Source organism: Nicotiana tabacum, chromosome 24 (assembly GCF_000715075.1).
Source record: "Nicotiana tabacum cultivar K326 chromosome 24, ASM71507v2, whole genome shotgun sequence".
NCBI lineage: Eukaryota > Viridiplantae > Streptophyta > Magnoliopsida > Solanales > Solanaceae > Nicotiana > Nicotiana tabacum.
The window spans coordinates 37457055-37471224 of record NC_134103.1 but is presented as its reverse complement, the minus strand read 5'-3'; the positions used below and the strand labels follow the sequence as shown (position 1 = coordinate 37471224).

Sequence of the window (14170 nt, the reverse complement as noted above, 5' to 3'; positions counted from 1 at the left end):
ATATTAGCAAAAACTATCATTCCATTGTCGGATTTGCTTAATAAATTCGAGTTATAGATCATAATTAATAGAAAAAACTACACCGTATAATTTCTGCTAAAAATAATATCATGTAAAATATATATTAAAATATTAATGTATGATATACATATTTTTTTATATAATCAATGTATATTTTTTAAAATATTTAACTAGCGAATATAATTATTTTTAGCCGACCGTCCAAATATATAGAAGCGGGTCAATGTCGTTGGGTATTTTAAAAGATACATGCAAGTTTTATTTAATACAAATAATATACGTGATGCGTTAAGAAAATGTCACATGACGAAGTTAAAGTCAAAAAATTGACCAGATAAGTTTGGTTAGATATAAGGGTAAGTTTAAGCCCAAAAAACAAACGTTAGGGGTATTTGCGGACCAAAAGGTTAACCGATGGTATTTTTGAGCCATTTTCAATACGTTAGGGGTATTGTTGGCCCTTTTCCGTTTGCAAAATAGGACAAAAGTATACTTTTAGATCTCGAGTACTAAAGTTCAACCATAGTCAAGTTCACTGACTGGGCTTTGGTTGCAATCAGCTAATCTCAGACGATATGCGAATGACGAACACATCTGAAAATGCATGGAAGAAACCACGCGGAACCACCTGCACTCGAAGGAAAAAAGAGTAAGAAGACAAAAACAATGCTTAAGCCAAGGAGTCAAGAAAGCATAAGAGAGCATCCGACTGAATTAAAACACTGAAAATAAACAACGACGTGATTGGCACAAAGTGACAAATAAATACTAAAAGCCGGCTAACTACTCTTGATGATATGAGTGAAAGAAACTGCAAGTATAGACATACTAACAGTTAGATGCCCAGATTTATGAGCAACTGAATCCTATGTCACCCAGGAAAAATAAATAGATAAAATTAATAACTATTAATGGGAAATAATAAAAATTGAGTCACATGCTCTCTTTATCTCTAAATGAATGGCATAGTTCAGAGTAAGTGAAAACACTAATTGAGTCACACTTACGTGTTCTCTTTTAAAGAGAAACAAATAATTAGATTCAATTTCCCAGGAAGTTCATTCATCCAGAAAATCTCCCTACAGCGAAAACATTTGAATTTCCAAGTACGTAAAGATTTTCAATAACTGTAAACTCAAAAAGTCAAGATTCAAATGTTTATAACATACAGAAACAGATGCGCACTGAGATAGAGAAGCAAAACCTGAAAATTCCATAATCAGTTGAGATTCAAATTAGTAGTATGGAACTTTTGGAATATCAACATATACAACTCAAAACAAATAGAGAAATAATCTGGTGTATTTCATTTATAATCCAAGATTCGCTACATCTAGTTATTTATAACCAAGAAATTAAAAAGAAACCCATTTCCCATCAAGAATTTCAATATCTTTTACCACCTTTCATAGATCACAAAACAGACACCCACAAGCATCTCTCAACTTTCTTGGCTTTTTCACATAACAGAAAATCATACAAAATCTACAAAAAAAAAAAAAGAGAAAGAGAAAAGTGTTTTGCAACAGAGAGCAGAGCTTGGTTTACTTGAAAGTGAAAGGAGATTGAATGTGCGGAGATGACAGCCGTCGGCTTCCTCTCTACCTTCCTAGAGAGACGAAGCGAGTTAGAAAAGTGACAGACTGGTAGGCTACGCGGTTGTTCAGTGGTGAGACGAAAGACACATATAAGTACCTACAATGACAAGTCCAAAACACCCTCATTAGGAATTTAAATTCCACTAAACACACACATCAAAACTCGTGGCTTTTTTTATATAATACAAAATTAAGAATTTAAAATCTTTGTTAGTGTATATTAGAAAACAATTTTCTTGTTAGTGTCTATTAGAAAAATAAGAATAGAAAACAATTTTCTTAACCTTCATAGTTATAGACTTATAGGAGCAAAAGATGTGCAATGATTTACACATGAGGAACTTCTCCACTAATTATAATAAATTGTTGAAGACTTCTTAAGGTCTATCTATTAAGGAACTTGCACAGCTGCTATTTATGCTTTTATTTTGGTCATTTTGTGTCTATGAACTCTCAGCAAGCCACAAAAGTATTAATCAAAACAGGATGCTAACTATAAACTAAGCGATAATGAAAAATTGATCGCTAAGGACCAATAACGAAGAACATAAAAGATCAAATATTAAAAGAAAAAATGCAACAGAATGAAACGAAGAAGAAAGACTGGAAAAGGTGCACCTTAGCAACCCAAGCAAATATACATCACTCTCAGCTGGATGAGCTTACATCATTCCAAAGCACTCATCCTACAGATAAACAATGAAAGTATAAATTGAGCCAAATATACCAGATGACATTACTTCGAGAACAAAATCCTTTGAAAGACTTGATGGATAGCGAATTTTTATTTGCTTGTAATTAATTGTTTTCGTTTCTGAAGTGAGTGTTGTGTTTTAAAGCAAAACTCTTGTACTTGAGTTGCACAAATCTTGTCATACTTGCATCAAATATTATATTTGTCATAAACACGGTCCGAAAGTCAATCTCTTACGATGAGATCATCATGGAAAGCTGCTCATAGCCACTATAATAGTTGACTTTGCAGACCATCACATATGATTTAACTAAGAGTCAGATACAATGTACTACAAAGTAAATGCATATAACTCGGGAATAGACTCACCCTCGGTAAATTTCTCCAATAAGTAGAAGCGTATGACAAGAAAACCTTCAAATAGAATAGTCTTTACTATGATACAAATATACATTTTCAAAATTTATCATACTAATAATGAGAAGCATTTACCACGAAGTTGTACAAATTCCACAATGAAGGAACCTCAGTAAAGGGATACACTTCACCTCTGTGATGTCAATGAAATTTCTGGATAAAAAATAATCTCACATCTTCAAGCTGCAAAAGCCAAGAAGTATTATAAAGAGAATCTTCTCATTAGTCAAAAATGCAGTACAAGAAATAATAACAAAAATGACGGAAGACTATTTAACCTCACAAGAACATATGTAACCATTACAAAGTGAAAAATTATAGCTGATAGTACATATGTGACGGCCAAAAAAAGTAGCTTCTTATCAATGTTTCAAACTTCATATTGAGTGGAAATGTCACTTTTTTGAGTGAAGTTAATACCTGAAAATTAGTTTTAGCATATCATAATATTGATAACTTAGAAACGGGTACAAACAGATAGAGTAAGGGACTAATAGACTATTGGGGCTTCGTCTATCTTTCTTTTATTGTTGGACATCTGTTTTTAGGCATTTGATAAAATTCCTTCAAAAATAGAGTCTACATTTTGTAATCTTAATATTTAATTTATTAAGTAGATAATCTATAGAACATAAAATAAAATATAAAGCACAATCATTTTGCATTATGATTAAGCAAGCAGTGCACAAAATTATCTCTTACAGTTATAGTAGTATCTCTTTTTCCCCATCTTGAGCGACTTTCACTTCAAAAGCCTGTGAATAAAAAAGTTGTGATCATTATATTCTAACTAAACGGATCACAAACGTTCGATTATGTCATGAATCGAGAAATTAGAATTCACTGAATATGAGTAGTGGAAAATATGTAAACACAGAGACCAAAACTTTAAAAAAGCATTCTGGTTGCAAAATCGTCATGGCCCAATGCAAGTAAAATTGATTGATTGTGAAAAAATAAAACATGCATGAGCAAAACAGACAAACTTACCGATATGCACGCAGAAATCCAACCAAAAATTACCCAAATTTCAAGATGTTCAAATATCTTTTAAAAAATAGATTGAAACACATGAATGGCTGAACAAATTAAACAGAGGAAAATTTAAAGAAGGTTATATTAGTATAAGATGAAATCTTGTAAGCTTACAACTAAAAGTACCAATTAAATAATAACAAATCATTTTAACACGCAAAAATATCATCACCTACATGTAAAATACATCATCAACTACATGTAAAAGGTAAAAGGCACCAAATAAACAATTGATAAGCTATTTCAGGCAGTCAGGCATATTATCAAATACCTTATCTACACATTGTGTGTACTCCCGTAAAGGCTGTCAAACAATTAATTACATGCATGAGCAGAACCCACACAGAGAACATGAAGAAAGACCACCAAAAAGTCATTAAAGAAATCCATTCATGATTCGGTGAAGAGAAACATAAAATAATAGCTGCTGAAACAGATTATTTGAACCAACATCCAACACCTCAGGATTATTTCTTAATTCGACCCTCTTGATTCGTTCATGGTATGCAACTAATTAGAAAATGCAACTAATTAGAAACAACGTCCCTCTTCAGAAAAACCAAAATATACAATATTGAAAGAAAAAAGAAAGGCAGCCAGAAAATAATACGCAAAGCTGCAAAGCAGAGGGTAAGAAGAAGAACAGCAAAATTCACCAAAAAAAAAAAGGAAAGGAGGAAGCATAAGAAAAGATGAAGTGAGAATTGAAATGTGAGGCGTTCTCTCAAAAGGTTTGAGCAAAGAAGAACCCAAATGAAAATCTGAAGGAAAAAGAAAAAAAAGACCAAAATCTAAACACACGCGGTGTTTAAAATTGGACAGATGGAAGTCTATAAGACAATTTTCCCCAATCTTAGAGATCACATTTACGGAAATGCCCTTGATCGTACCGAGGGACTTTCACTTATTATTAGGGGTGTTACCGACTAAACTGGCCGAACTGCCGCACCGAACCGATTTTTACATTTTTTTTAAGAAACAATAGATTTTTATATAAATCTATAATCGCACCTATATTTAGAATCATTTTTTTATTTTATAAAAATAAATCAAAAAAATACCGAATCATACCGAATAAATTTTACACGTGAAAAATATATTTATCTAGTAAGTTTAAATAATAGTGCATTAAATTTTTCTTTGAGCCTTGGAATTATGAAAACTATTACAAGCCAACAAGTAATTGAACTCAAAATACTAATTCCTAAAACCTATTATACTACTTCTACTTAAACTAAGTTATTTCAAGTATCTTTATTGGCAAGACACGGAGTATTCTAGCGATTATGAGTAACAAACTATAATGTATTGAATATATTTCCTTTCATATAATTTAGATTTATTTTTTTGAATATTTAATCTTCTATAGACTTTATTCTTGAGTCTCAGCTTGGTTAATATCTTTTCACTCGTGTAATTTATATTTTCTTTGCCTTTGCTTGGTTTCTTTTACGTTGTTGTAGAATAGTTGATGTATCTATACTCTAGCCACCTTTCATTTTTTAAAATTCATTACCCTTTAAACAGTAAAAATGTCTAGAGAGTTTTGCTAAGTCCTATAAATGAATGTATGTTATTGCGTTCTACTTCTACTGTGAATTTTACTTGATATTTAAAAAAATATCAAAAATTAACCGAACTTCACCGATAACGAAGAGAAACCGACATGATTGGGACGGTTTCGAAAAGTCTAATCTTGGTTATACATAATAGAATAACCGAAAAATTGATATGATACAAATTTTATAAAATGACCGGATGAACCGAACGATTGACACCGCTACTTATTGTAGTTAAAATCTTAAAAGATGAGGCGCTCACTTATGTTTTCTTTAATTATAGAATAACTAGTTATATGTTCGCGCTTTGCGCGATCATAATTAAGAGATAGGAGTAGCATATTTAATATAATATTTTTTATAAATTTACTTGGCATAAAGAAGATAAAAATTTGATATATTATATATGTGTGTGTACCAAAAGAAAAATTATAGTTGATATTTTTTCTTCCGTGTAAGTACTTATTTACCGTAATTACAAATTAGTTTCATCACTTAGGTAGTGTTTTGTATCATACATATTACATCATTCTAATGCGAAGATAAATTTAGGAATCTTCTTAGAATAAAGAAGTTAAAATGTAATGTCATATGTGCTAATGGAAACCAAACTTGAATGTCATGCCAAAATATGAAACAAAGAATAGAAAATTTTATCCAAAAAAAAAAAATTGAAAGAAAGGAACAGGGAATAGTCACTTGTGTGACCACTAAATGACCTTTACTTTCTCAGACAGCCTAACTTGTTCTTCTCCTTTACTATTGGTACTGTTTATAGGTGTTTGAAACTGTCAAAGTTCCAATTTTTTTCCCTGAACTCTTTATCCAAAAAGGGTTGCAGGCAAGTTGACATTATCTTACCACTGACAATTAGGATAAAAAAGCCGTGATCTGCTTCTCACCACCTTCTTCTCCATTATACGAAGCCAAAATAAATGAATCTCCGCAGCACCTAGAAAATCCTCATTAATTTATTAATAAATTGATCCAAAATCAACCTTAAAATCGACAGCCCTTTACTTCTCCGATTCATTCGAACCATAGATCTGCCTCATTTTAACAACCTCATCTTTAAAGGCTCAAAATAAATTATAGCTTATATTCACCTTGTACTTCGATCTCTTCACAATCCTTTACATCTTCAGACTGCGCCAGTTATACATCCTTTTCCGACACACTTACCCGCCATTTTCCCATATTTTTCATCTCCTTTTCTCATTTATAACCTATAGAATCAACAAACTCCTATAACAGCCCGGTCAAAATTCTGATAAGATACAACCACTCCTGAAATTCAAATAAACTATTCAAATATAAATCCCATGATAAAAAAGATCGCAACTCTAAGAAGTTGTAGAATACAACACAACATTATGTGGTATAATTAATTGCTTAACTGTTCTATTGTAAATTGATTGTTGTTTCTTCATAAATCAGTAGCAATTTTTTCATGCCTTCTTAACTCAACTTATTAATGATTGATCCTATCTCTGTATATAATTTATTGATGGATGAATAAAAGGAAGAAAATAAATTATCATGCCATCTATATCTGTGTATACAAAATTAGGAAAAATGAAGAATAAAACACACTAACGATCGTAGCGGCATTGAACAAAAGGGTAGCAACAGATGAATGCAATAACTGATAAAGAGATAAACAAATTTAGTAAAAGTACTAAATCAACATGACAGAAATAGTGCTAGAGTTAGTAAGAGAGAAGAAGAAAAACACAAGCCAGAAGAAGATGCTTGCCAAAATATGCATATTATGTGCAATGAGTCATTATAAGGGTACAAGTGAGGCTTGCTCACTTAGGTGAGAAACGGTTCTTTTATTTAATTGAGATGACTTTTGGGTTTTCTTTAATCGGATGTCTCCAAAGAGACATGACTTTTGGATTGTTAGCATAAATTGAAAATGAAAAGAATGAGGGAGGAAAATGTTAAAAAATGGAGAAAAAAGATAATTAAGTTCCTTGGCCTATTAGAGATGCCAAATCACTTCTCCAGTCTCTCAATAATAAATATATAGATTATTTGATCGGCTCCATGAGGACATCGAACAATATGTGAAAAACTAAAAAAAAAAATTTAATAAAGATATTCTAAAATATGTGGGGTGGAGTATTATAGTGAGAGAGCGTTGAATGAGGTCAAAGTTGAGGCCAACAGGTTTTCTTCTTTCCAACATATGAAGCCAACAACTTCATGTCTCTTTCAAACTTCTGGTCTTTAACAGTGCAAAATTAAATCATTTTGACAATATTACCTTGTTTACTATTTTCATGGGAAATATGGACTTTTGCATTACTCTTTTTGTTCTAAAAATTATTTCACGATATAAATCAAATTTTATTGGTTAAATGTTGAACAAGTTCACAATATAACATATACTCACAAAGGGCTTATAGAAAACTGTTGAGGGAATGAATGCAGGAAATGTTCTAATGTATTGCAACGCTCGAGGGTTGTTGCCTGTTGGTCTGCATATTCGGCAGCACATTTACTCTTCGTTGCTTGCTTCTGTATAGATGATATGCCCCTTCTTTTTTTCTTCTTTATTTTTTTCCTATAAATATATATTTTTCCTAAAGAACAGTTTCAACTTTCCAATAAGAACGGTAATTAAGACAGAAAAGAGAAAGAATGAAAACAATAACAAAAATAACTATACTCCGGTCTTAAACAAGTTGGGTCAGCCATATGAATCCTCATATTTTAAGTTAGAAAGTGAAAAGGCATAAGTATTATTATTGAATTCTCATGGGGAAAAATTCATGTGAATGTGTTGAGAATTGAGTTTTGATGATTAACAATTGTGTACAATGAATGTGTGCTAAGAACTAGGTTCTCAAAGTAGTTACTGAAAATTTTTACAAGACAGTAACTTTTACATAAAGTTACTGCAGTCCGATATTACTAGAATGGACTCTTGATGCGATAAGGATTGTTTCCCAAGAATATCTGACTGCTGCATATCTGGTAGATATGAGTCACAAGATTCGTGGATTCATCAGAACTTAAGGATTGCAAGCAAACGAGAGTTTGACTACGTGTAGGACTCCCAAAGATCTCGGAGTATTGAGAAGTTAAATACTTTGCCTATGGACTATGAAGACTATCCTTTTGCACATCGGTTGAAGAACGCAACATAGCATTTTCAGTTCAACACTCAAGTCTCTCATTAGTGTGTTCTGAAAGTTATTTCTTCTTGAGTCAGTTAGGTCATGTGTATTAGGAGATTAGTTGTAATCAAGATACTATTCAAACAATGTTAGTTGAAGTATTGTCTGAGTGTGCAAGTTAGAGTAACATGTAATTCATACAACAAGTAGAAGTAAAAGAATTGTGAGGGTATTGGCTTACAAGTGTTGTAATCAATACATTTGGCTAAGTTGTTCTAGTGAAGTTGAAGTTAAAATCCTACGTGGTAGGTTGTGGTTTTTGTACCTTTGAGCCGGGTGATTTTTCATGTAAAAATTACTGTTCTTACTTTACTATTTATTTTATTTACGCGTAAGGAGTAAGCCGTGTTTTTGTTTTGGGGTTTGTTCTCTTGAAAGATCTCTCATTTGCATCTCTAACTTTTGAATAGATGCGGTGTGAAAACCTACAAGTTCAGTCATATTTTTCATTGAAGTGTCGGACCTCTCTTGATTTTGCAATACTCTTTCATACATGTTCTCCAATTTGGAATTACTTCGGTCGCTTGAAGAACTTTCCCTCCAATGTTGAGAGTTAGAGTATTGGCCCTTTGCTGGAACATAGGGGTTTGAACTCTGATTTGCAAAATTACTGTTATTTTTGCTCCAATTTTCTTGATTTGAACAACCTTGGTCATTTCGCCATTGTTGGTTACCTTGCCCTTGGGAGTTAGGTCTCCATTGATGTTGTTATCCCGACCCTTGGTAGTTTTGTCTTTGATATCCTCCTTGTGAATTGTTAACATATGCTTCTTCATATTGCATTGGAGGATAATCTTGATGTTGGCCTTCTTGATGTTGATAGTTGGCATTTGACATTGGTTGTACTTCTTTCAGAATATTCACTTTCTTTGTTTGGATTTTCGTAAATATTTTTGTCAAAACATCGATATTGGTAGCAATCCCAACAATCAATTGATCACTTTCTTAATTTTCCTTGGCAATGTTGGTCAAATAAGGGGTACCATATGAAATTTCACTCGTCGTGTCGCCCGAATGCCAAGCTTGGTTGTGTTCGGCCACCTTGTTGAGGATTTGAGTGACTCTTGCAAATGTTTTATCCATGAACGATCCATTGGCCGCATTGTTAGCTACGGATTGGTTCATAGGATCCGAACCTGTGTAAAACTTCTCCAATAAAATATTTTCCAGAAACCCATGATTCGATGATCTCACCAAATACTACTTGAATCTAACCCATGCTTCATGTAGTTGTTCCCCCAGTAATTGCTTGAAGAAGAAAATTTTGTCCCAAAGTTCGGATTTCTTACTTTGTAGAAATCATTTCCCTAGGAAGACATGCATACATTCAGCCCAAGTGTGGATGGGATTAGAATGTAGATGAATCTATTGCCTTGCCTCTCTGGCTAAAGAGTGTTTGAACACCCTCAACCTTAGGGCATCATCCGAATCATGATTTTTCTTATGCATTGCACACACACCCACAAAATGTTTGAGGTATTGTGTTGGATCATCGTCGATGGAATTTTGGAAGAACTCCTTTGCCTTTAGCATTAGATATAGAATATGTTCCACTTTGAAGGTAGTCGCGTCAAATCTAGGAGAGACAATGACATTTCAATCATCAATGTACTCATCCATATCTGCAAATACATTTTTCAGATGGCACATTCTTGCCTAGTTACACCAAACAAAACAAGAAAAGTGTGATGGAATAGAAAAGGACATAAAGTAAAGCACACACTAGTTAATAATTTCAAAACCGTATTCTCCGGCAACGACGCTAAAATTTGATACACTCAAATTATACATATATAAATGGTGTAAAGCATTCGATGTCAAATATAATACCCCAACTATATTGGGGTCGAATCCCACATGGAATAGGAGTGAAAAGGTTACTTGAATAGTTTATCACTTGACTAAGGCTGTAATTGTACTTCGTTTGTTTGAAAAGAGTTTGATAATTGTGAATTATAAAGAGAAGTTATTTTTTAAGAGAATTGATTAATTGGATTAAGAAACAAAGGTTGTGTCCCCTTCTGTGGATTGTAATGCTATCAGTGTTAATATGATATATTTATAATGGGAAGTCCTTTGATATGCAAATGGTTTCTAAATGACTACCCAACATTTTCCAATAGTTATGTAGTATTTTCTCTTTATGATTTTTTCAAATATAAAAGAGTTACAATTAAGATCAACCTATTTATGCCAAGTAGAACCCACGTATTCCTAAGCGGTTCTATTAAATAAGGTTTAAAGCCTCGAGTTTTTGCTATTCAATTATACCAAACCCTTACCCACTTTTTCAAGTGAAAGATAAAGTAAAATGGCACTAGTTAATGTTTGCAACCACCAACCATAATTGAAGCATGGCACTTATCTCATTCTCACCCAATATATATATATATATATATATATATATATATATATATATATATATATATACCCACTTTGGGTCCACAACCTTAGTATTTGAAGTTAGCTACGCGTACTCATACTAAAATACAAGAACAAAGCATTAAAGAAAGTCATGAAACCTTACAAATGAAAACAAAGTGTTGGAATCTATCCAAAAAGCTCCAAAATAAATGTAGTATTCAATGCTCACAATGTAAGACCTTTTTCAGACAAGATGTCTCACAAAAACCCTAGCTCTTCTATTTATAGTAGCCCAAAAGATGCGGGCAAATTTGTAACAAAAATAGCCTTCAGGAGAATTATACAATTGCAGAATGGGATGTAATCCATCGTCTGCACATTTGTTGCAACGCCGCAGATTTGATCCTCATCACTTCCAGACTTCCAACGCATATTAGTTATGCGGTCTGCATGATGACTCCGCGGTCTATAATGGATCGCAGATTTGTCCCTTTGGATCACTGGGAATTCCTCTTGCATTTGTGAGACAATTCTACGATCTGTACATCAGTTATGCGACCGCATACTGGACCGCATATTTAACTCTTGAAATCGGACAGGCCTGGTTGCATCTGCGATTGAAGTGCGATTCGCACATCTGTTATGCGGTCACATATCTGCCGCAAATCTGACTTCTTCAGGGTTTTTGATATCTTTTTATGTTCTTGGCTCCTCTACTCCTATTTCTTGCAAAACAACTAAACTACCTAAGAAACGACTTAAAATGCCTTAAAAGGTAAGCTAAGGTCTATGAAATTAGTATCGAAAGTGCTGCATTTCTATGGAACATCACTGCAATAGATGAAAACCCCTCCATAAAGCAGCAATAATACCTAGCCAAGCCTAAGAAACTCCTGATCTCTGTAACGGTAGAAGGTCTGGGCCAACTTTGAAATGCATCAATCTTCTTCGGGACCACCTTAATCCATAACTAGATATCACGTGACCCAAGAATGCCACCGAGTCTAGCCAAAACATACACTTGGAGAACTTAGTATATAGCTTCTTCTCCCTCAGAATTTGGAGGACACTCCTCATATGCTGCTCGTGCTTCTCAGAACTACGGGAGTAGACCAAGATGTCATCAATGAACACAATTATAAAGGAATCTAAGTACCGCTGAAACACACTGTTCATCAAATACATAAAGGTTGTTGGGGAATTAGTCAGTCCAAAAGACATCACTAAAATTTCATATTGCTCATAACGAGTTCTGATAGCTGTCTTGGGAATACTCGAAGCCCTGATCTTCAACTAGTGATACCCCAACCTCGAGTCAATCTTCGAGAACACCCTAACACCTTGATGTTGATCAAATAAGTCATCAATGCGAGGCAATGGATATTTCTTCTTGATAGTTACCTTGTTCAACTGCCGATAGTCAATACACAACCTCATGAAACCCTCATTCTTCTTCACAAAGAACATTGACGCATCCCACGGTGATATACTAGGCCTTATGAACCCCTTATATAACTCATACAACTATTTTTTCAATTTCTTCAACTATGCTGAAGCCATGCGATATGATGAAATAGATATGGGCTGAGCGCCCGGCACCAAGTCAATACCAAAATCAATATCCCTATCAGATGGCTTGCCCGGTAAGTCTGTTGGAAACACATATGGAAACTCCCTCAAAATCGGAACTGACTCAACAGTAGGAGTATCAGCACTAACATCCCTCACCAAGGCTAAGTACGTGAAACACCACTTCAACCATCCGCTAAGCTTTCACAAATGAAACCACCCTACTAGAAGTGTACCCTAGAGAACCTTTCCATTTCAACCTTGGCAACCCTGGTATAGCCAACGCCACGGTCTTAGTGTGATAATCAAGAATAACATGATACAAATATAACTAGTCTATACCCAGAATCACATCAAAATCCACCATACTAAAGAACAGAAAATCCGCATGGGTATCAAAGCCCCCAATAGTAACCAAAGAAGATCGATATACACGATCTACCATAATAGAGTCACTAATTGGTATAGATACATGAACAGGGATATCAAGTGAACTACGAGGCAAACCCAAATATGATGTAAAGTACGATAACACATAGGAATATGTAGAACTAGGATCAAATAGAAACGATGCATCTCTGCGACAGACCGAAACAATACCTATAATAACCACATCAAAAACCTCCACCTCAGTCTTGTCCAAAAGTGCATAATAGGGGGCCTGACCTCTACCTGACTGACCTTCATCTCTAGGGTGTCCTCTGATTTCCTGAGCTTCTCCTCTAGCTGGTGGGGCTGGTGGTGTAATAACTGAAATTGGAGTCACTACTTGAGAACCTTGTTGTGATGTGCCTCTACCATGTTTGGGGCAATCCCTCTTGATGTATCTACCTCTCCACACTCAAAACAACCCCGAGCTTATAATGGCTATTTAATTTGAAGCTGTTTTTGATAACCCGAGTACCCGCTAGAAGAAACCTGGGATGAAGGAGCTCGGTGCTAGTAATGCACTGAAAGAACTGCAGCATCACGAGCAGGCTGATAAGCTGAAGGAGCTGGCCTACAAGGATGGCCTCTCCCAGAATGATCTCTACCTCCAGACGAGGTACCACTAAAACTGCCAGAATATCGGGGCTTCTTGCCCCTCCCTACCATGGCCTATTTGCTCTACCCCAAATCTGCTCAATCACGCATGCTATATCCATAACTTGAAGAAATGTACGGCAAGTCTCAACCTTCCGGGCCATAGCAATCTTCATACCAAAATTTATCCCCTCAATGAACCTCCTTAACTTCTCAACCTCGGTGGGGATCACAAAAGCTGCATAACAGGATAGATCAGTGAAACTAATCTTATACTCGGTCACAGTCATGTGACCTTGCTGAAGGTGCTCGAACTGTTTGATCCACGTCCAATCCGCACTCAATAGTGAGTGGAAATGGTCGTTGGAAGAATAGTACCCAACAAGAGCCAGGGTCGATTTCCACAGGGAGTTACTAGGGGTGTTATGAGTATACACTTGATGAAAGCGAATGGATTAACTATATTTGCACTTCCACAAAAGGTTTTGATTTCTACTTCTACTTTTGCTTTAACAATTGTAAGCTAAGAAAAGAAACTAGAAATAAATGATTGTTTTTGGTGTTTTTCCAAATAGTTAAAAAGCCTAGGGATGTGACCGTGACCTAGGTGTTCGCCTAATGGGTTAAATACGTTAATACTTGTTTTGTTGATTGTGCTGTGTTATAGCTCTCAACTCTACGTTACCCACTCAATACCTCTCG

The 14170-nt window shown here is 34.6% G+C and overlaps 1 long non-coding RNA gene across 4 annotated transcripts; it reads right to left on the bottom strand.

The window, feature by feature from the left end:
- Positions 1-232: 232 nt before the first annotated feature.
- Positions 233-4562, bottom strand: LOC107831441 (uncharacterized). Of its 4 annotated transcripts, XR_001658366.2 has the most exons (7): positions 4037-4562; positions 3433-3485; positions 2806-2913; positions 2683-2727; positions 2238-2305; positions 1570-1716; positions 233-649 (listed from the first exon to the last, which is right to left on the bottom strand). It is a non-coding gene; the product is annotated as an uncharacterized LOC107831441 (long non-coding RNA). The 4 variants fall into 4 exon arrangements; XR_001658363.2 differs by having other exon boundaries at positions 2238-2727; XR_012706678.1 differs by lacking the exon at positions 2683-2727 and having other exon boundaries at positions 1029-1716.
- Positions 4563-14170: the final 9608 nt, after the last annotated feature.